The sequence below is a fragment of the Chrysochloris asiatica genome, unplaced genomic scaffold, assembly GCF_000296735.1.
Source record: "Chrysochloris asiatica unplaced genomic scaffold, ChrAsi1.0 scaffold00366, whole genome shotgun sequence".
Classification (NCBI taxonomy): domain Eukaryota; kingdom Metazoa; phylum Chordata; class Mammalia; order Afrosoricida; family Chrysochloridae; genus Chrysochloris; species Chrysochloris asiatica.
Genome location: NW_006408884.1, coordinates 1,716,158 through 1,741,254, shown reverse-complemented (window position 1 = coordinate 1,741,254; position 25,097 = coordinate 1,716,158). Strand labels below are relative to the sequence as shown.

The 25,097-nt window shown below is 38.5% G+C and overlaps 1 protein-coding gene and 1 pseudogene across 1 annotated transcript in view; one reads left to right on the top strand and one right to left on the bottom strand.

The window, feature by feature from the left end:
- Positions 1-24,330, bottom strand: part of LOC102832224 — a 49,915-nt pseudogene extending 25,585 nt beyond the window's left edge.
- The window catches only part of CDH12 (cadherin 12, type 2 (N-cadherin 2)), an 868,078-nt gene that overhangs the window by 8,498 nt on the left and 834,483 nt on the right, over positions 1-25,097 (top strand). The gene's annotated exons all lie outside the window — the stretch shown is intronic.

Here is a 25,097-nt window from a genome sequence, read left to right as displayed (position 1 = left end):
TGGGTAGGGTGGAGGGTCAGAGAAAAAGAGGAAGACCCCTAACGAGATGGATTGGCCAGGTGGCATCATTGATGGACTCGGGTGTGGCAGCTGTAGTGAGGTTGGCCCAGGATTGGACATTGTTTCGTTCTGCTGTGCATGGGGTCGATATGAGTTGGTTCTGACTTGATGACACCTGACAACAACAACAAGAAGACAGGATAATGACAGTACTGAAAGCCTGATGTGGCACTGTAGCTAAAGCACTGGATCAAAAAGGAGTTTTGACTGCAATGGTAGGCTGTTCAAACCCACCATCTAATCCCTGGAAACCCTATGAGCAGGAACCAAATTGATTGCATTAACAACAAAAATGACAGTAGCTATGAGCCCTGGTGGTATAATGTGTTGAGTTGGGCTGCAAATTGCGAAGGCAGCAGTTAGAATTCACCAACTGCTCCATGGGAGAAAGGTGTGGCTTTTAGCTCCTATAAACATTTACAGGCCAGGATACCCTAGACAGGGTCACTGTGAGTTGTATCGGATTTGACAGCACACAACTGCCACCAATGACAGTATCTATCCCATAGCAGTGAAGTGAGAAATAAGGGAGACAATTGGTGTAAATACTTAAAAGGGCTGAGAGACTCAGGACATGATATGACAGGGCCTCAAAATGTTTCTTGAAAATGGAATTAAAGGTTAATGGAACTTTTCTATGAAATTTTTCAAAGCCCCTCATAATTGTTAAGTTTAAGGAAATTTAAACTTGTTATTATCCCCTCATGTCATTTGTCAATTAAAGAAAATTAACAATATTTTCTCTCCTTACCCACACTGCAAGCTGGATTATACCAGAATTCCGGAAGTCGCTTCCAAACATTTGTGTCTAAATCAATTAATTTGAAATTTAAGAACATATATGTTTTCAAATCGGATTTACATGAGTGATTGGATGTTTCTTGAAGAAAAATAAGTTAGTGGGAAGTTTAGGGAAACTTTTCGATAGCTGATAACGAATTAAAGGACCAATGCAATCTGTCAGTCGGTTCCTGTGATTTTTTCTTTTTCTCTTCTTTTCTTGAGTATATTGAGAGGAAGGGAACACGTCCTGAAAAACTGTTCCCTTTTGACCACTGGTCTTCGCCAACCTAATTTGGTTTTAGAAAGGTTAGAAAACTATAGCCCATGGGCCAAATCTAATCTGCTGCCTGTTTTTGTAAATAGAACTTCTACTGGAATCTAGCCACAACCGTGCATTTCTCTGTATCTATATGCATTCCCCCTACAAAAGCCAAGTTGAGCTGTTGCAAGAAGACTTCATATATCCTACAAAGGAGAAAATATTTACTACTTGTCCTTTTCATAAAAGGTTTGCTGATCCCTATTTAAGAAGGGAAATTAATTCATATTGATTTTTTTTTCCTCATTCACCCCACTGTCATTGAGTTAATTCCAACTCATAATAAACCTATGTATGTTCTCTGAAGCTGAAAATTTTTATGGGGGCAGAAAGCATCGTCTTCTTCTTGTAGTAGCTGGTGAGTTTGAAATGCCACCCTTATGATTAGCAGTCCAAAGCTTACCCAATGCTTAGCTTTTCATAATTCTTTGTTGTTGTTAGGTGCCATCAAGTTGGTGCCGATTCATAGCGACCTTATGCACAGTAGAACGAAACACTGCCTGATCCTAGGCCAACCTCACAGTTGTTGTCTCACTTGAGCCCGTTGATGTTGCCACTTTGCCAATCTATCTCGATGGGGGTCTTCCTATTTTTCTCTGACCCTCCACATTACCAAACATGATATCCCTATCCAGTGACTAGTCTCTCCTGGCAAAATGTCCAAAATATGAGAGACAACATTTGGCCATCCTGGCCTCCAAGGAGCACTCTGGCTGCACTTCTTTTAACACAGATCTATTGGTTCTTTTAGCAGCCCATGCACTTTTAGTATTCTCCTACAACACCATAACTCAAAAGCATCAATTTTCTATGGTCTTCCTTATTTACTGTCCAACTTTCATATGCATATGAGGTTATTGAAAATACCATGGCTTGGGTCAGGTGCACCTTAGTCCTCAAGCTAACATCTTTGCTCTTCAACACTTTAAAAAGTTCCTGTGCAGCAGATTTGCCCGATGCAGTACGTCATGTGATTTCTTGACTGCTGCTTCCGTGAATGTTGAAGTTGATCCAAGAAGAATGAAGTCCTTGTCAATGTCAATCTTTCCTCCATTGTTAAGAATGTTGTTTATGGGTCCAGTGGTGAGGAGTTTTGTTTTCTTTACATTGAGGTGTGTAGCTCTTTAGCAGGATGAATATTTGGTAGACTATGTTTTCTATATCTTGAAGATAACTACATAAATGCATACTTCCAGGTAGATTCAGGTTATCTTTTCCTGTTAACTATAAACTCATCCATATTTCAGTGTGGTATTTAAATTCTTGAATTATAATTTGGATTCCTTGTATGGCATGTGGGTTAAGGCACTAGACTGCAAAGTCAGTTTGAACCACAAAGTTGGCAGTTCAAGCTCACCAGTTGCTCAGTGGAAACCCTATACAGGGTCACCATAGGTCGGAACCAACTCAAAGGTACTTAACGACAACTATTTAATTTGGGCAATTGCCATGCATACAGATGCAAAATTATTCAATGTTTTTTATATTGTTTTAAATAATAATAAACTTCATGAACGTACCTTTTCTGTGAAAGACACTTGTTTTCCACCCTCCAAGCCACTGAGTCTTATAATTTGGTATACATAGCCAACAACTAATCTGGATCTTATAGCAGCAGATTCCTGGCTCTCAGATTTGGTATACTGATTTTTGCACTTCTGGGTGGTTGTTGCTGTTGTTAAGTGTCATTGAGTCTGTTCCAACTCGTAACAACCCTATAAAGGATTTCTGAGCAGTGACTGGTGGGTTTGAACTGCTAACCTTGCAATTAGCAGTATAGTGCTCATCCTACAGCATGACACCAGGAATCTAAAATTGTGAGATGTATCAAGATAATTCTGATAAAATCAGCAATTTCAAGTTCCCAGAAAATTCTACTATGCAGCTAAGATTGAAATCTACCCGTGTAGACCAGCTGCTGGTTCATAAGAAATCTTTTGCTTTCACTCTACTTGCACTTTGCTCCAGGATTACTGCACGTATGTAACTATCTGTTCAAGGATCTACCACAATACATAGTTTACTTCCCAGTGCACCTGGGTCAGAGGTTTATTAAAATGTTCAGGAGTTCTTCCCATCGCAGAAGGGTGGTGAGAAGTTCTGAGCCAGATTAAAATTGAGCAACGTATTTTTTAAGGATTGCTAGCGTAGTGGTTACGAATCGGGCTGCGAACCTTAGGGTCAGCGGTTCGAAACTACCAGCCGCTCCGCGGGAGAAAGATGAGGCTTTCTACTCCCGTAAAGATTTACACCCTCGGAAACCCTGTACAGGGTCGCTATGGGTCGGACCCGACTCGATGGCACTTAACAACAACAACAACAACTTCTCATATATTCACTTTTGTTGTTGTTAAGTGCTGTGGAGTTGGTTCTGAGTCAGCGACCCAATACAATTTTTCTGAGGAGTGACTAGTGAGTTTGAACCACCAAACTTACAGTTAGTTGGCGTTAAGTGCCGTCGAGTCGATTCTGACCCATAGCGACCCAGTATAGTGTTTCTGAGGAGCAGCGAGTGATCTTGAACTGCCTACCTTGCAGTTCAAAAGGCTTTGCAGTCTGGCACATTAACCCACAGCGCCACACCAGGACTCCTTTCAGTGATTGTCATTTGGAAATAGGATAATCAGTACCTTCAAAAGGAAAATATTTAGGTAAGCATAGATGACATGTTTAATTCTTGTAGTTAAGATAGAATATATGACTTATTTCTTCTCCTACCACTTTTTCCATACATAGTAATCTTTTACTTGAAACTACCTAGAAAAATTCCATATCAAAGTCAAGAACTTGTCAGAAAATTCTAACGTTTCCTGTGGCATCTCAGTTCTTTTCATCCCAGAAATACGGCCCTAAAGCTTTCCAATTTGTCAATTCAGCTTTATCCATCTCTTCGAGAATTGAATTCCAAGGATACTGGTCTCAGCTCATTCATCTGTCTTTTCAGTTTTCAATCCTTAATCACCACATTTTGTTGTTTATATCCACAAAGTACCAAGGGAAATAAAATTCATTAATACAGAAAAAAATTTTATGTAATCTACATTTCCCTCATTTTCAAATTGCCCTAATAGTCTTCCTATTATTTTTTCTAGAGTGGTTAACATCTTATCAAACATACACTTTTTTTTAGCTTATGTGGTTATTGCTTATTTTCTCCCACAATTCAGATATTAGGATGTAAGTTTTATGAAGGTAGGGACATTCATTTATTTTATTAATAACTGTAATGCAGTGCCTAGAACAATACATGGTATAGGATAGATGCTTGGAAAACATTTTATGGATACAGAATGCCGGATTTTTTTTAAACAAGTCAGTTAATTACCTGGTTTGTGTGTCAAGATTGATGCAATTTACTACAGAATGATAGTTTTGCTTTTTTAACTTTGGATTCTGTAAGATTTATACATATTTCCCAAGAGTCTAACATTCATTTATTTAATTTATGCATACTTATTGTATACCACTTAACTATCAGGCTTTGTGATAGCTGCTAGCAAGAGACATTGACACACAGAACCCCATCCCAATACATCACATACTTAGCTTTTTAATGGGGAAGAGTGGACAAGAGAAACAGCCGTTAAATACATGATGGTGTGCATTCATGGAAGATCTCTAAGGTACATTATTAATATAAAACAAACACTAGACTATTCATCACAAGGTCAATGGTTCAAGCTCACCAACCACTCCTTGGAAACCCTGTGTGTGGTCACTATGAGTCATAAACAACAGCATTTAACAATAACAACAACAACATCAAATGGCACTTTCATTTTTTGTTGTGTGCCTTCAAGTCAATTCTGATGGTTTCTGAGAGCAACTGGACCTTGAACTACTGAACCTTGAAGTTACCAGTCTAGTGCTTATCCTTCAGTGCCATTTGATGTTGTTGCTGCTAAGTGCCATTGAGTCAGTGCCAACCTATAGTTACCCAGTATAGGGCTTTCTAGGAATAGCTAGTGAGCTTGAACCACCAACCTGGCAGTTCAAACTGACTTTGCAGTCCAGCATGTTGCTATTGTTGTTGTTAGGTGCCATTGAGTCAGTACTGACTCATAGCGACCTGATGCACAGCAAAATGAAACACTGCCCGATTCTGGGCCAACCTCACTATTGTTGCCACGCTTGAGCCCATTGATGCTGCAACTTTGCCAGTCCATCTTGATGGGGGATTTCCTCTTTCTCTCTGACCCGCCGCCTTACCAAACATGATATCTTTCTCCAGCAACTGATCCCTCCTTACAATATGTTTGAAATCTGGGAGTTGAAGTTTGGCCATCCTGGCTTTCAAGGAGCACTTTGGCTGCACTTCTTCCAACACAGATCTGTTGGTTCTTTTGGCAGCCCATGGCACTTTCAATATTCTCCTCCAACACCATAACTCAAAAGCATCAATTCTTCTGCCATCTTCCTTATTCACTGTCCAGCTTTCACATGCATATGAGGTTTTTGAAAATACCATGGCTTGGGTCATATTGTTGTTGTTGTTGTTATTGTTAAGTGCCGTTGAGTTGATTCCAACCCATGGCAATCCTGTGTAGTGTTTCTCAGGAAAAGCTGGTACTGAATCATATCGACCTATGCACAACAAATGAAACACTGCCAGTCCTGCACCAACCTTACAGTCATTCCTGCGCTTGAGCCCATTGCTGCTGCCACTTTGGCAATCCATCTCATTGGAGGGCTTTCTATTTTTTGCTGACCCTCCACTTTATCAAGCATGATGACCTTCTTCAGGGATTGGTGCCTCCTGAAAACGTGTCTGAAGTATAAGAGACAGAGTCTGGCTCTCCTGGTTTCTAAGGAGTTTTCTGGCTGTACTTCTTCCAACACAGATTTGTTTCTTCTTTTGGTGGCCCATGGCACGCTAATACCGTAACTCAAATAATCAATTCTTCTTTATTCATTGTCCAACACTGACATGCATATGAAGTTATTGAAAATGCCATGGCTTGAGTCAGGCACACCTTAGTCCTCAAACTGACATCTTTACTCTTGAACACTTTAAATAGGTCTTGTGCAGTACATTGGCCTAATGCAATATGTCATTTGGTTTCTTGACTGCTGTTTCCATGAATGTTGACCAGACCAAAATGAAGTTTTGACAACTTCAATCTTTTCTCCATTTATATGGATATTATTTACTGGTCAGTGGTGAGGATTTTTGTTTTTTTTTACATTGAGATGCAACCCATACCTAAGGCTGTGTTCTTTGGGGCCAAGTTAAAAAAAACAAAAAAACAAAAAAAAAAAAAAAAAAACAAGTTTTCATCATTGTCTTAACACTTTTTCCCATCCCACACATCTAATCAATAGCTATTTCTTTCAGTTTAAGCTCATCATCTACTCCTGGGAAACCCTATACACGGTCGCTATGGGTCAGAACTAACTCGATGGCGCTTAACAACAACCACCACAACAAATCTCCAGATCTGGGCTCTGGTATGGTACTATGGGATAAGCACTAGGCTGCTAGCTCTAAGGTTGGAAGTTGAAATGTACCAGCCACTCTTGGAAACCCTACACAGGGTAGATTTGGTTTGGAACCTACTCAACAGCACACAGAAACAACAACAGTGTCATATAATAAAATATGAAAGATAAAGCAACAACTATAATAAAATACAGTTCTGTTTTTAGAACTATCCAATATATTGTGTTTATTATGACAGCACTAGGAAACTAAGGCAGGATTTCATTTTCATAAATCCTTCCTCATCTCTCCTAGCCTCTAGCCATCTATGACAGCTGAGATTAATGTCATTTGGTACTTTATCATTAACATTGAATATTTGCTGCCTATTCAGTTGACTTTTCTGGCTGGTTCTTTTGCCCCTCAAACCTCATTTCGTCCAAATAGTTTCTAGTCCTTATCATTCTAGTTTGAACATTACTCCTGTTGACTTCCATAGAGTCCCTAGGTAGTGTAAGAGTTAACATGCTCAGATGCTAACAAAAATGTTGGAGGTCTGAGTCTATCCAAAGGCACTACAGAAGAAAACCTGGAGATCTACTTCCAAAAATCAGTCATTGACATTTTTATGGAGTACAATTCTACTTTGATACACCAAGGGTTGTTCAGTGGCATCTGGGACTGGGACTGTTGGCTTCTATAACAAATTCTATGACCCTATCATTCTGAACACAGACCTCATTATACTGTGTAATCGTATTAACTTTCTATAAGATTTACAGCCTGAGAAACCCTATACAGGGCCACTCTGAGTCAGAACCAACTCCACAACACATAACTACTACTGAAGGAGCTCTGGTAGTGTAGTGGTTATGAGTCAGGTTGCTAATCTCAAGGTCAGTGATTCCTTAGGAGAAAGATGAGGCATTCTGTACCAGCAAAGATTTACAGTCTCAGAAACCCTATACAGGGTCACTATGATTCAGAACTGATTCCACAATACACAAGTACTATTATTATCATTCTGAACACAGACCTCATTATACTGTGTAATAATATTAACTTCCAACCACCTTGATAGCATATACTCTTTCCCTGTCTCATTTATTGCTCTATTCCCAGTGACAGGAACTAACAAACACAAATCCTATGCAAAAACAATAGGTGATTTTCTTCCTCTGAATGGGGAAACAATCATTATTTATAAACCAGTGTGTCTACTTCCTACCTACGCAGTTTAATTCCTGTGTTCTGAATATTGCTCCTCAATATCACCTCTATGAAATGCGAAAGAACACAAAAATTTAGTAGCAATTAGATACAGTCATAACATTTGCCATACCTCTAACCACTGAATACTGACGGAGAACTTCATACACGACAGCCACCTTATGTTCTATGTTGATACGTTGTCCACTAATGACCAGCAGCAATTGTTCACTCACGTTTTATAAAGGTCATCTATTTCCAATCAGCTTCTTTCTGTGTAGTAATTGGTGACATTTCTCATTCATTTGTGATCAATGAACATGCATATCTTAATGCACCGTTCCATTTTCTTTTACAAGCTCCACTCTTAGAGTGCCTTATTTCATAAATAAATGATATTTAAGGTGGGCAAACTATACTAATTCTTGTTCTGATGTTTTTTACATCTTCAGAAGAAAATATTTGTAAAGTAAACAACAGAAATGGATTAGACCTGAGAATCGGTAAGCAAAAGTACTGCCAGAAAAGGTACACTTTGATCTCTGAAGTTTAAGGAATGATTACACTGTTATTTTTTAATATTATCATAATTAAACTATATTACTTGTCCTTTATGGTGAGGTTAGTTGAAATGCTCTAAAAATCAATACAGTGTAAACATCAGCATTAATACTAGAAAGTATTTCTCTCACAGATATTCTGAAGCAATCTACCCTGAAACCATAATCCTTAAAAGGAAATTGCAGTCCTTGCAGAAACACAATTTGGGTCATCTGGGTCTAAGTCTCTAGATTTTTCTAAAAGCCTTCACAAGGCACAAATGATGCTTTAAATAGCTTGTCAGGAAAAGAAGTGATTTTTAATGCAGATCCACCAAATAGAGTATTTTCTGTTGTTTAGTTGTTGTTGTTGTTGTTTATCAGTCCCCCAAAGACAACTAGAAACATAATCATAAGTGTTGTGACTAGTGTCTAAGGAGGAACTTAGTATAAAGATAATACAGAAATTTATCTTATCATAAAAACACTGGGTTGCTAACTGCAAGGTGGGAGGTTCAAACCTATCAGCCATTCCTCAGAAACCCTAAGCCTAAGCATGGACTCTGTGAGTCTGAACTGACTCAACAGCACTCAAAAACAAGTGACTAATGTCTAACAAGGAACTTGTTAAGTGCTGTCGAGTTGGTTTTCACCCATAGTGACCCTGTATAGGGTTTCTGAGGAGTGACTGGTGAGCTTTATTAACTCATAGCACACAGAAATAACTTTTGTCAGGATTAAAAAAAAACAAAAAACAAAAACAAGGAAACAGGTCAATTAGCCCACAATTCTCTATCCACTCAGATGAATAATTAGACATCAGTATTTTTTTTTTCATTATTGAATACTAAACTCTTCTGTTCTGTTTGTCTTTTTAAAGACATTTTAGAGAAATGCGACAGATCAAATTTTGCTCAGATGGCAGTGGAGCCTAACACAGTAGCAGTAAGTGAAAATAGTTAACTCAAAAAGTTTAAATGAAGTAATGAAAATGCCACATTGATTCCACTGAAGAAGTTAAGTCTTTTGTGTGCTGATGATTTATGTTACATTCAGTCTTGACCAATGTACCAAACCGCTCCCCCCAAACCCAAAACAAATAAAAGTCCTTTGCCATTGAGACATTTACCACTCAGGCCAATCACGAATGGTACAGAGTTTAACTGTTCCATAGGCTTTTCTAGGCTGTAATTTTGATGAAAATATATCATCAGCCCACTCTTCAATGGCACCACTGGGTGACTTTGAACTGCCAACACAAACTGTTAGTAGTCTAACAAAAGCTGTTTGCACTGCCCGGGGTGCTATTTCAACTTTAGAAATAGACCTACCCTCTCCCTTAACACTCACAGCTAGTCTGAGTCCAGTTCCTACAGACACTTGAGTTATCTAATCCTCTTGCTGATGAATAGTCTCCTGTCTGCCTTTGTTTTTGACCATTTTAGAAGGATCACTGGACTACAGTGGTTTTAGTAGCTTCCCATTTAAGAAGTTTGGTGAATCTGGTTTCAAAATGATCACAGAAATAAAATGTTTAGCTTTCCAAAGTAACTCATTCTGTCTTTGGGAAAATCTAACTGGGAAAGGTTTGTCCCATTTTAAACAGAATTTTGTTTAAATTATAGATTTAAATAATACTATTATAGATACAATATTAGTTCTTATTGCTGTTGTTAGTATGACTCGTATCAATTCTATATGAGAGAGTAGACATGCCCCAGCAGGATTTTTAGGCTGTGATTTTTGGTGGCACAGATCACCAAGTCTTTAATTCCACAGAGCTGCTGGTGAGTTTGAACCACTGACCATTCAGTCAGCAGACAGATGCTAACTACTGTATTACTGTAATCTCTTTAGAGCACTCCTTAAAACCATATCTGTCAAATTCAGAATTTTCTTCAGCTGCCTTCAGTCAGTTTTGAAAAGTAGGATTATAAATTAATAAGCAATTTAATAAATAAGATAAAATTCTTCTTTGATACGGCAATGTATTTACTTACATAATGAATCCTACCCAGGCCTGCACCCTCACTGTTTTTGTGCTTTATATACAGTTATTCTCTAGTTTCATGCATCTCTCCCACAGTTTTTCCCAACAGGGAGGGTAAGAACACATTGCAGCTTAAGGTTATTCAAAGACCATTCACTCTCTGACTAACACTTGACACTATTCTGTAGTTGCTTATCTGCTTGCTGTCAAATTTTCAATCTTGTGAAAGGTAGTAGAGGATTCAAAATCTTGAAATTTAATAAGCAGAATACTTTCTATTTGTATCATACTCAGTGAAATATTTCATCATTTTTATATTTCAAGAAGAAATTTGAAAATTAAAGGCATATTTGCTAATAAAAGTAAAAGGTATCTTTAAAAAGCAACCTTGAGTTTTGTGTGTAAACTTCCTGTTGGATATGGGAGAGATGTTGAAGTGATGTAGTCATAGAACTGGGAATTCCATAGGTCCCAGAGGCACTGTTCTAAATCTGACAAGAGAATGACACACAGGATAAAGGAACACACTTCGTATTTAGGTCTCCAGACATCATTTTTAAAAATGTTTTAGGCATTGAGTTCTTTGCATTTTCATTATGATTTTAAAAATCACTGAAGAATGTAAAAAATGTTTGTAGAGTTTTCCACTGGGTCAACTGTCAGATAATTGACTATAATCTATGTGCCCTGATTCCTCAAGGAGTGTTCCCATTCAGTATAGAAGATGACCTGGAACATAGTTTCAAACTCATTAATAATTATATATGTGTAAGTATAAAGGGCTCTGGTAGCATAGAGGTCATGAATTGGACTGCTAACCTCACCAAGTCAGCAGTTCGAAACTACCAGCTGTTCCATGGGAGAAAGATGTGGCTTTCTGCTCCCGTAAAGATTTACAGCCTCAGAAACCCTGTACAGGGTCACTGTGAGCCAGAACTGACTATGGCACACCACCACCAAGTGTAAGTATAATAAAGTAATAAAAATATTATAACATCATTCACTTTCAGCCAAAATTGTGTGTGTTGTCCTTTGGAAAGACTGAAAAAGGGCACAATAAGAGAACCTGTGAGGTGCTGGTAATGGAGACTATGACAATGAATGGTGGCTACATGGAGATATATATATATATACCGCACTGAACTGCCAACCACGAGGTCAGCAGTCGGAGCCAACCAGCCATTCCATGTGGAAAAGATGAGGCTTTCTGCTCCTGCAAAGATTTACAGACTTGGAAACACTACACATATTGCTATGAGTTGGAACCAACTCGACGACACTTAAAAATGACAACAACTATATATATATATATATATATATATAGAGAGAGAGAGAGAGAGAGAGAGACAGAGAGAGAGACAGAGAGACAGAGAGACAGAGAGAGACAGAGAGAGAGTGAGAGAGAGAGTGTTTTGGTGCTGCCCTAGGATAAACATTGGACTGATAACCACAGGTTGGCAGTTCAAACCCACAAGCTGATTCTTAGAAAACCTATTCAGGGATGTTATGAGTGGTACTGACTCAACAATATATATTGTTGTTGTTGTATACTTCAAAAATGGTATCAATTCATAGGTACCCTGTGCACAGAAGAACAAAACACTGTCTGGTCCTGTGCCAACCTCACAATCTTTGCCACACTTGAGCCCACTGCTGCTGCCACTTGCCAGTCCATCTCTTTCAACTGTCATTGAGTCAACACTGCCTCATAATGACTCTGTAAATGGTTTCTGAGGCTATAAATCATTATAGGAGCAGAAACCTTGTCTTTCTCCTGCAGAGGAACTGCTGTGTTTGAACTGACTGACCTTGAGGGTAGCAGTCTTGTATTCATCCTATAGCGTTAACAGACCTCATATATGTTGTTGTTGTTAAGTACAGTTGAGTTGGTTCCAAACCATAGCAACCCTGTGCAGGATTTCCATACAGTGACTGATGGGTTTGAACATTGCAGTTAGCAGTCCAGTGCTTATCCTACAGCACCACACCAGGACTCCATATATATATGTATGTATATGTATTACATTATTGTTGTGGTTAGGTGCCATCAAGTTGGTACCCACTCATAGTGACCCTATGCACAGCAGAACAAAACACTGTCCGATCCTGGACCAACCTCATTACTGTTGCCACACTTGAGTCCATCGATGTTGCGACTTGGCCAATACATCTCGTTGAGGGTCTTCCTCTTTTTCTCTGACCCTCCACCTTGCCAAACATGATATCCTTATCCAGTGACTAGTCACTCCTGACAATATGTCCAAAGTATGAGACATGAAGTTTGGCATCTTGGCCTCTAAGGAGCACTCTGGCTGCACTTCTTCCAAAACAGATCTATTGGTTCTTTTGAAGCCCATGGCACTTTCAATATTCTCCTCCAACACCACAACTCAAATGCATCAATTCTTCTACAGCCTTCCTTATTTACTGTCCAGGTTTTGCATGCATATTAGGTTATTGAAAATACCATGGCTTAAGTCAGGCACACCTAAGTCCTCAAGTTAACATCTTTGCTCTTTAACATTTTAAAAAGGTCTTGTGCAGCAGATTTGCTTAATGCAGTACATCGTTTGATTTCTTGATTCTGCTTCCGTGAGTGTTGATAGTTGATGCAAGAAGAATGAAGTCCTTGACAACTTCAGTCTTTTCTCTGTTGATAAGAATGTTGTTTATTGTTCCAGTGGTGAGGATTTTTGTTTTCTTTACATTGAGACGTAATTCATACCAAAGGCTGTACTCTTTGATCTTCATCAGTAAAAGTTTTAAGTCCTCTTCACTTTCAGCAAGCAAGGCTGTATCATCTGCATTTCACAGGTTATTAATGAGTCTTCCTCCAATTCTTATGCCACGTTTTTCTTCATAGAACCCAGCTTCTTGGGTTATTTGCTCAGCATACAGGTTGAATAAGTATGGTGAAAGAATACAACCCTGTCACACACCTTTCTTAATTTTAAACCATTCAGTGTTACCAACATAGATGTATACATATTACATATGTATGTGTATATGTACAAATCTGTCCAGTTATACACTTACAATATAAATACTTTATATATTTATATAATTTGAATAAGAAAACAATGATCTATTCTGTACGGTTTGCTAAGAAATGATTATAACCATAAATAGCATAGCTATAAAATGATTTTCATTTCTAAAATGATTGATAATGATTTTATTGTGAAGAAAATAGTATTTAAAGCATTTGGCTATCTTTATCTTAATAAATTTTGTCCCACTGGTTTGTAGGTGAAGAGCACCTGCAAAATCCTTTACAGCTTTTCAAACTGATTGCACATAGGTACCTAAGAGAAGAAATGAAGACATGTATAATAAATTTCTTCCAGGAGCTTGCAAATTTATAAATTAGGAAAACCTTATTTGTTGAGATAATATATGCATTTTAAAGATCATTTAAAGATGAATCTGTGTATCAGGAGATCAACCTGAGGAAAGCTGAGATGGAAATGTAATAATTGCCCTAAACTCTTTTTAGTACAGATGTTAGAACTGAGGAAATGTGATTGTGTATGTGTATGAGAGAAATACAGCACCGAAAAGACTGCGCATTGTATCTCTCCTGTGGAGCACAATTCAGGGAGAAGAAAGGCAAGAAAAGAAACTGACAGACCAGGCTCCATTTTGCAGTATATTATGGAAGAAGAGGAATCTTCCTGAAAAACAAATTTGGTGCCATAGAATGAGAGTCAGAGGGCTTAGTACTTCTGTGAGTCTGAAAAGTATAAAATAGTCATTTATATATTTACCCCTATAGTTGTTATAGGATTCCTGGTGTGGTGATGTAGGTTTCAGCACTAGACTGTGAACCATAGGTCGACAGTTCAAACCCACCAGCCAGTCCTCAACACTCCTATACAGGTGCGCTATGAGTGGAAACAGACTCAATAGTACATAACAACAACAACAACTATATCATGGTTGTTATAAAAATGAAACAAGACAGTGTGAGAAAGCATAAAAGTACTCAGCATTGTGCTCAATAAATAGCAATTTGTAAAAGTTTATATATACACATAGTCATTTTCTTTGCCTTTTTCAACCATAATAGTCACCAGGAAGCAAGTCTGGGACTGCAAAGTTCATCTGAGAGGGTTAATTGAAGGGTAACACTGTAATATGAAAAGGATGTGTTTTGTAGTCAGAGGGAAGTTTCCATCTGGCTCCCCCACTTACTACCTGTGTAACTTTAGGCAAATCATTTTCTTTTTAGGTTGTGATTTCTTTCCCTGCTGTAAGAGAGATAATGTGAATGTCATCTGCAGTTATCTTATAATCATTGGATTATAAGAAATGTGGATATCAAAGTATCACACATCTAGCATGTCCACTGTTTTTGTTGATGTCATTATGACAGTAATTAGATGGCTTAGGTTTCCATATTTTACTGGAATCCCAGTAAAATCTCTCTAATACTCTAGAATTCTAGAATTTTTCAGAGTTCTTTGCCCTGAACTAGCTGCAGCCTTGCCTTCAACACATTCCAACTGTTTCAAACTTAGGAAGCCTCTGTTTATCCAAGAGAGAGAATTGTCTCTTTTTAAGGATCACCTACAGCAACCCAAGTGTCTAGGCCTCAGATGATAAAAAAGGATCAGATGTTCATCAAGTACTACCTTTATGATGGTCAGAACTCACTGCCTTGAGTACAGGACATGAAACAGTCAAAGTCTCCCCTGAAGGTTTGTAAGAACTCCCAAGGTGCCTCACTCATGCCTTGGAAACCTGAGCCCTGTGCTTTCTTCTCTGACCTTCTTTGGTCCCACAGGCTAGACCCTTAGTGCTGAGGTCTCTTGGGAAATTACAACTCCTCTGGGTAAAACTGTCTTGCCATAGTTGAATTGCTGCTCACACTATTGAAGCTACAGGGCAAGAATACTGTCTTTCCCTTCATCACTTTGTACTTGTAGCTGTGAAATGGCCTTTTCATTAAAGCTACACAGTACATGCAGGTCAAGTGGCAAATATTTTTTGGAGTATAAAAAATAATGGCAGGAAGGTAGGAAGTATGGAAGACATAAATCAAATGCCAGGCGACATTTCTAGATTTCATGTTCACAGACCTGGCATGTCATGGTTTTGTGTCTATTAACCCCATATTTTCACCTGCAAGAAGCCTGCTTTCTTTATCTAACAGGACTGAATTTAAATATATATTACAGCCCAAAGGCCAGGATTCACCTACAGTGTGATTTTGTTGATATGTACCATTGAGTCAATTCCAACTCATAGTGACCCTGTATAGGGTTTCTGAGGAGTAGATGGTGGGTTTGAACTGTCGATCTTATGGTTCACAATTCAGTACCAGAGCAAAGAATCCAAGACTATCCTGGCATCAATTATAGACCTTTCATTTTCTTTGCTATATTCTAATTCTTGTAAGTATTTCCTTTGGTAATAGCCACTTATTTATTTATTTTAATGCCCTTTCTCAATTTTATCCACTAAGCTTTTTCTTATGTTGTTGTTGTTGTTAAGTGCCTTATGAGTCGGGTCCGACCCATAGCGACCCTGTATAGGGTTTCCAAGGATGTAAATCTTTACGGGAGTAGAAAGCCTCGTCTTTCTCCCGCGGAGCGGCTAGTAGTTTCGAACCGCTGACCTTAAGGTTCGCAGCCCGATTCGTAACCACTACGCTACCAGAGATGAGAATCATCTTACATATATCTAATCTATACTGTTGTTGTTGTTGTATGCCATGGAGTCGGTTCCAACTCATAGTGACCCTGTACAGGGTTTCTGAGGCTGTAAATCTTTACAGGAGCAGAAAACCTCATCTTTCTCCCCCAGAACAGCTGGTAGTTTCGAACTGTTGACCTTAAGGTTCGTAGCCCAATTTGTAACCACTACGCTACTATTCAGTCTTAAATAATAGCTTATGTAGGCAATCACTAGAAAATTGTACTGAGCCCAACCACATTCTCAATATATTGTCTTTTTCAGTAAAAGTTAAGGTACACTCACTCCCTCATGGGTGTTGCTCCTGTAAATCAACTACATATGCAAGTATGCAAAGACATGTTTCCCCAAGAATTTGCTTACCAAATTTGACCGTTTAAATGTAAATACATTCAAATAATTAAAAAAAAAAAAAAAACCCAAACCACACAATGTAGCAGCAGCCAGAAAAGACCAAGCTCTAATCCTCAAAAATAGCAGAATGATTAACTTTGTAATCTAAACTGTGTATGGTCCAGGAACAAGTTGGCATTCAACACAAAGTGGAAGCTTACCTGCCTCAGTGCTATTCATCTGAGGTTTAAGCGTCTATTAAAGAAGAACAAATACCTATTTAGAGCATAAACAATGGACAACTTTCCCGTCATTTAACAATTGGTGGTTATGTGGAGTCGGTTTAGCCTTATAGTGACCCTGTTTCCAAGGCTGTAAATCTTTGCAGGAGCAGAAAGCCTCATCATTCTCCCACAGAACTGCTGGTTGTTTCAAACTGCTGACCTTCAGATTAGCAGCCTGACTTGTAATTACACTACAAGAGCTTTTAAAAACACTACTACTAGGTGGTACAAATGGGCAAGCACACAACTCATAGGAGAAGGATGGCAGTTCTAAACCACTCAAAGACGCATTAGAAGTCAGCCCGGCAATCTGCTACTGAGATGTCACAACCTAAGAGCAAAGAGTAAAAGCAGTTTTACTCTGCACACACAATGTCACCATGAATTGCTATCAACATGACAACAACTAACAAAAACAATGTCAATTTCAAAAAAGCATTACATTGGAAACTACCCAGATTATATTAGAATCAGCCAAATAATAACTAATAACAAGTAGTATCACTACATTTATTTAGGCTTTTGTTTAGAAAGCTGATGGTGTTTGATCAAACACCTATTAAATGATACTTAAAGAAATCACCGTACCTTCATTTCACTTTCAACTTTATATTTATATCAATTAAAATGTGTATTTAGTATATGTTTAAATAAAACCAATAAGTCAGTTTCTAATATATGAATCAGAGAAACTAAACTGAAACTATTAAGACTATGATTTTCCCTAGCATGCATGATTGAAACCTAGGAATCTTCCACACTCCCTCATTGCATTGTAGCATGGTTCTCAATTTTACTTCCTAATTTCTTAACGGTGTACTTTGCTCTGAATACTTATTGTGTCTCCCTTAAATGGAAGCCCTCATCAATTCTAGTCTAGGCTCACCTTTCTCTTCAGTAGTCTGACCTCCATCCCACTTTGCTTGCTTTCAAATCCTTTCATTTGTTTTCAATCTAATATACAAATTGAACCTTGCTGATTTCTTGCTTAAAATCTCTAGTGGCTCTCTGTTATCCACAGAATAAGCTTCAGTTTCTAACGTGACATAGGAGGTCTGCCAGACACCTATCCTACCCACTTTATCTCCCACTACAGCATTCTCTGTGTTTTACATGTATAAGCATATCTCCATTTTCACACACACAATGGTGCATTGACCCTCTGTGTCTATCACCCATGCTGTGCACAGGGTCTGAACTGTCTCTGCTCTTGTCCTTATCCTTCGTCTTTTCCATAGCCTTTGTTTCTGTCTTCCTCTTAGAAACCCCAAACTGACATCATTTTCTGGAGGATGCACTCTTTGATCTACATGTCCTATCTAAATATTTTACTGTATTTGTCATATTATATCCAAATTTTCTCCTTACAAATGTGTGTGTCCTAGATTAAAAGGTCCTTGTAAAAACAAACCATGTCTAGTTGCTGTTGTGTGCTGAAGAGTCAGCTCCAATTCATAGGAGCCCTGGAAAGGATTTCCAAAGCTGTATATTTTTAAGTGAGCAGACAATCTTATCTTTCTCCAACAGAGCATCAGGTAGATTAGAACTGCTGGCCTTGCAGTTAGCAACCCAACTTGTAATCTCCTATGCCACCAGAGCTCCTAACCATGTCTTAAGTATGTGTATAGCTTCAGTGTCCTGTACTGTTTCTGTCATATGTCAATAGTTGAGTATACTGAGTTTATAATACACAAATACATACATGAAAAATTTGTTCTTTAAATTCCTGAGTGATTTGGAATAATAATAATAATAAAAAGTGTACATCAAAAAAAAAAAAAAAAAAAAAAAAAACAGAAGTGGAAGCAGGTACTGTTGGATGATGATGCATGGAGAGAATTGTAGTCACTGCAATGAAACGAAATACGTAAGATGAATGTAAAGCTGATGTTCTCCTATGTAAACTATCACTCAATTCACAATACAAACTTAAAAAGACAAATCACTGACAAATGGCTTCCAAGCACCAACAACAGTATAGTTGTTGATTACACATTTTGGTCCATTTTGAATCTAATGCTGGGTTATGATTCATTGATTTAATAGTGTGTCTTGTATGTCAAGAACTGGGCCAGATCCAGTGTAATTATTCACACAAAACAAAAAAAGCCTGTAGACACAAAGTATAGAAAGTGCTCTGAATGGAGTTAAATGACTCCATGAGAGAGCACAAAGGAAGGAAGGTGGCGACCTGAAGACACACACTAGAGAAGCCATCTTGAAAGAACTAATGTTTGCAGGAAGATCTAAGGATGTGCAGAATTTAACTGGGTGAGGAAGGAAGGAAAACTGACTTCAGGTATTGGAAGTGTTTATGTCATATCAGGTGGGATCTGTGAATTCAATGGATTAAATAAGTCACATAGTTCAACCAGAGAGCTGGAGGAGGACAGTCTTAAGAGAGGAAGCCAATGACATTTTGAGAAAGAGGTTTGGAATGATACAAGAGTGGGGAAGGAATAGTAGCATGTTACTTAAGGAAGAGATCAGGAGGCTTCTATATTGAGGTGAAGGAGAGAGATGGGCAGGTTGAAGAAATAGTTAGAAAAACAGTCAGCATCATTCGGTAGTGTGTGGGAGAGTGATGTTGGTGGAAGTGAGCAGTAAGAGGAATGAATCTGAAGACAGACTGACAGACCTGATGGATTCTTTCATTGAGAAGGAGATTAATCCAAGCAGACTAGCTTTTGTGAGGAATCAGTAGAGAGGAAAGAATTGCTTTAAAGCAACAGTTAGAACGGTTGATTTTAGGTGTCATTCAGCACAACATCTCCATCAGATGACATTTCAGGAGACGAGGATGTGGACAGAGTAGTCAGAGAAGAGAGAAGAGATAAAGGGGAGGGAGCTCATGGCAGAATCATAAGAAGTTCTAACATTTACTGTCTCTCTGCAGATGGAGAGAGAAGTCATCCTCGATTTGTTTTTATGTATGTGTTTTTATTATCCTGTAAACTTAATGGGAAAGGAAGGGGGAAAAAAAGGCACTCTGACTGTGGCCCAAACAATGCAGCTGCCAAAGTAGAAACCTTAAAAAACAAGTGTTGGCATGAATTGCAGTGAAATGGGTACTCACATTCTAACAGAAACCCATGAAATCTATTTGAAACATGAAAATTATATACCCATGCATAATGTCATATTACAAAAATGTAGTCATTCCAGGACACAGGTGAGAGTGTATTTTTAGAAGTGCTTTGCCTTTTAAAACTAATTACCTGCATTTGAATTAAGCATAGACCAGTGGTCATCACCCAGGACAGATCATGATAACTCCATATGAGGATTAATTACAAAAGTAATCATGTCCTTTATCTAATTATTCAAATCTTAATTATGACTCTGCTGGCCCAATTAGTCCCGAACACAAGGCTAATGTTAGGGTTGGGTGGATATTCAGCATCTGTGCCTAAGTGAGAGGCATCTGTTGCAAAGAGGTGAAGTGATGGAAAGTGTCAACTCACCAGCTGTGAAGTGAGCAAGCCTTAAAGAAGCATGCGTGAGCCAGCGTCAAGAAATAGTGAGAGAGAATGCATGTGTGCTCAGGAAGTAAGTTCTATCCCATAGGTGGGCTGCAGGTCTCAAGCCCACCATTGCTTGTCTCACTCCTGGGCCTGCCAGCAAATAAATAAAGCATGTTGTTTCTTTCCATTTGCAAGTTGTTGTTGCTGTTAAGTGCCATTGAGTCAGAACTGACTCATACATCAGAATGAAATCGTTGTCTACTTCTGGGCCAAACACACAATTCTTGCTACACCTGAGCCTATTGCTGCCACCACTGTGCCAATCCATCTCATTGGGGTCTTCCTCTTTTTCTCTGACCCTCCACTTTACCAAACATCATATCCTTCTCCAAAGAATGATCTCTCCTGACAATAGGTTCGAAGCATGAGAGGCGAAGTCTGGCTATCCTGATCCAGGGAACATTTTGGCTGTACTTTTTCCAACATGGATTGTTCTTTTTGAAGCCCATGGTACTTTCAATATTCTCCTCCAACACCATAACTCAAAGGTGTCAATCCTTCTACCATCTTCCTTATTAACTATTCATCTTTCACATGCATATGAGGTTATTGAAAGTACCAAGGCTTGGGTCCGGCGCACCTTAGCCCTCAAATTTTTGCAAGTGGATAATGCTATAACAAAGGAGCTCCGGTAGAGTAGTGGTTACGAATCGGGCTGTGAACCGCAAGGTCAGCAGTTCGAAACCACCAGCGGTTCCGCGGGAGAAAGATGAGGCGTTCTGCTCCGGTAAAGATTTACAGCCTCGGAAACCCTGTGCAGGATCGCTATGAGTCTGAACTGACTCCACGGCACTTAACAACAACAACAATGCTATAACAAGAAATGTGCTAGCAATAAAAGTAAACAAATGAATAATTTTTATACGTTCATGGAAAGCATTTGTGGCCTATAGCATCTACTTGACCTATGGTATGTCTCTCATAAAAGATATACAGTATACAGGTGAATTTTTTACTTACTATAAATATAAATAATGAAAGAATAGATTTTCTGATTATGACTATTGATTTTTACCTTAGTCGAGTATCATATGTAATATCTCAGCATCTGATCTATTTTCTTTGCTACTATTGATTTGATCATATTATATAGGAATGATTCTATTAATAATGTTATTGATTCTAATTATATTTATTTTTCATACTTATTAACCCTCATGTGGATAAAAAATCTTTATTGACATACAATTAATTGTTAGTGAAACGTAAGCAGCTATATACATTAGGAGTAACCTGATTAGAACTTTAACTAGATCCACTTTTGACCCAGCCATGCATTTGCTTCAACTGTAGGTAGGCAGTGTCATTTACCACACATTCAAGTTTTTATTAATTCACATTTTGGAATGTACCAATGAAAGCCTGTTTAAATTGATTGAAGTTGGACAATGTTAATTTACATGAAATGTATATCCATCTTTCTTTGAGTGTAACAGAAATGATTTCAAGTTCTCACATTGGTTTCACAGATGAAAATTACATTTCAACAAAATTAAAAGAGTTTGGGGAGCTTTTTCGGCCTCACATCTCATGCTTTCTTGTTATTGAATCACAATAAGAATGCCTGTTAGTTCTCTGCTACTGAGCAAATTGCCTTCCACAATTATGGTTTATGTTTTAATGGGGAAAGCTTCACATTAGGAGAATTATTCTAAACCAGCATTGCTTTCTGAGGCAGCACAGAGCAGAACCCTTCCTACTTTACAAAATCCATGCCTCCCAGGTTGCCTCTATGGAAAATATATAAATAAATGCTTGCCAATCTTGCTTCAGAGCGAGTTTTAATTGAGGATAATGAAACTTCCCAAGCTCCAGAACGTGAAGATGATGGCCACAAAGCCCTTTAAAATGCTAATAGGCAGAAGACATTTATAGAAGTTTTGTGAGATTATGCAGCATAATAATGGTGTAGGTAGGTGACAATTTGTCAAATTTTGCTGCAAAGATCAGACTTATTTTTTTCTATTTCTGTTTCTGATATTGACTTGAACAAAGAGTTTTACATGGCATGAAGCCAATACCTTCAGCACTAAGCAGCATGCCCTTCCAGACACAGGGCAACTGAATACCTCCTGTAAGCAAGGGACAAGGGACGAAGTGACCAGCAAGCAGCAGAACCCCTAATAATGCAGGGCTTAATGTTTCCAGTGCCCACTTCCTCTCTCCATTGCAGTTGTATTTCACCTGCAGAATACTTTTCTTGCTTTAAATCATAGTGACAATGTGAGCAGCACATGGAGACTTTAACTAAACAACTTACCGATTCGAGTGGGTTGCCTCAGCTGAAAGACACGAAGTCAATGATAAAGCATGGCACTGCTTCAGTAAAATGGAATGAGAAATCACTGTGACAGAGCCGAGATTTTGGTCTCCTTTGTAAGTGTGGTCCCTCCTCCACAACACACACACCCATTTTCTCTTTCAAGGTCAACGTTCTTTATTTTATGTGGAATATATCTTAGTGACAGCACAGGAAGGGATGTGGACAGCCTAGGTTAATGCATTTGGGGTCAAAATGGACTTGAACGTGAAAGGAATCAGCCGTCTTGAGATAGCCAGTGAGTACTTGCCAGCTAGTATGAATATGATTAAATTGCCATCATTGTGGTAAACGCCAAGAGTTATGGGAGGCATGAAAATAAAAATTTCACTTGCTTATTAAACAAACAAAGGAACCTTTTTTTTTTTTTTTTTCTCTTTTTCATTTTGAATGGACTAGATCACAAGGTGTGATTTCAAATGATTTCCTAGTGACATGCACTCAGGGATTTATACATGAGATATTTTTATTTCTGAGTTGCAAGTGTTGGTCTCAGGAGTATGCAGTGACAAGTGTCTTTCCCAAACTTCATCACCTGCCAGCAAGGTAAGGCACCATCTGCCAAGGTACCAGGCAATGGTCTATGACTCCTAGGGGACTCCATGTGTGCTTGTGTAAGTATCTGCAGACATGCAATTCATTTCTAACCACATACACGTATTACTACACGAGTAACTTATAAAACAACATCTAACAACAAGAACCAAGAAATCTTGACTGACCAACTCATAATGAAGATCATGCAATACTGGTTGTATTTGAGTTTTATAAAATTTAAAGTCTGATTATTCATGTTTCAAATAATCTATATTATAAATAATATTATGGGACGTTACACTTAAGACTTAACAACATCCCTAAAATAATAGTTAAAACCAACTAGTAACGGATAGAACAGAAGATACTTTTTGAAAGACCAGCAGAAAAAAAAAAACAAAAAAAAACAGATTGGTTATTAGAGTATCAAGCAAGCTGTTTGCCTTAGAACCATCAAGTCAAGTCATTCCATCAGAAACAACAACAACAACAACAAAAAGTTCACTGGTAGCATAGTGATTACTAGTGGGGCTGCTAACATCAAGGTCAGCAGTTCAAAACTACTAACCATTCCATGGAAGAATGATTAGGCTTTCTGCTCCTGTAAAGATTTACAGTCTCAGAAATCCTATGCAGGGTTGCTATGAATTGGAACCGACTCCACGGCACACAACACGAAGACTGAAACTCAAAGGGAATCCATGAGCAGTCTAGTAGGCTCACAGGTGACTGCTCTAGTCTACTTGTAAGTGGAAGTGGCTGAAATGCAGCAATGAAGGCAGGTTGAGTTTGGTCATGTTCCACTGATACCTTAAGATAATAGAGAGAAGACGAAGGACTGGCTGGTCTGAAGTTTAGGAAGACGTGTGAACTCCCGAGTCCATGGACACTGACCTGGTCACTGGATGTTAGAGCTGAGAGTGAACGGGTCAGCTAGTCTGAAGTGTGGGAGATGTGTGAAAACTCCCAAACTTGCAGATAGTACCCATTGACCAAGTTTGGATGGCTTGCTGATCAGAATTTGACCAGATGAAGATAAAGAAGTTTGATACTGTGAGCAAGGGTAAATTGCTACAATTTGATGTACTTGACCTTTGCTTATGAGTACATTTTTTTCAGTATGCCAACTGATTGGAAAGCGTTCTTCATATCAAGGATCAAACTTGTTTCTTCTGTGCACTGGGTTGATGTTGCTGTTAGGTGCCATTGAATCAGTACTGACTCACAGTGACCCTATGCACAACAGAACAAAACACTTTCTGGTCCTGGGGCAAACTCACAACTGTTACTACACCTGAATTCATGGCTGCCACCATTGTGCCAATTTATCTTGTTGGAGGTCTTTCTCTTTTTTTCTGACCCTCGACTTTGCAAACTTCTTCAGTGACTGGTCCCTCCTGATAATATATCCAAAGCATGAGAGACAAAGTCTGGCCATACTGGCTTTCAAAGTGCATTCCGAATGTATTTATTCCAACACAGATTTGTTTGTTCTTTTGGCAGCCCATGGTGCTTTCCATATTCTCCTCCAACACCATAACTCAAAAGCATCAATTCTTCTACAGTCTTCCTTATTCACTGTATAATGTTTGCATGCATGTGAGGTTATTGGAAATACATGGCTTGGATCAGGCATACCTTAGTTCCAAACTGTTATATTTTCTCTTTAACACTTTAAAGAGGTCATATGCAGCAGATTTGCCTAATGTAATACATTGTATAATTTATTGATTACTGTTTCCAAGAGGGTTGATGGTTGATCTGAGCAAAATGAAGCCTTTAACAACTTCAATCTTTTCTCCAATTATATGGATGTTATTTATTGGGCCAGTGGGGAGGATTTTTGTTTTCTTTACATTGAGCTGCAACCCATACTGAAGGCTGCGGTCTTTGATCTTCATCAGGAAGTATTTTAAGTCTTCCTGATTTGCAGTAAGCAAGGTTGTATCATCTACAAATCTCAGGTTGTTAATGAGTCTTCTTCCTATCACAATGCCACATTGTTGTTGTTGTCAGGTGCCATCGAGTCGGAACCGACTCATAGCGACTCCATGCACAGCAGAACGAAACAATGTTCGATCCT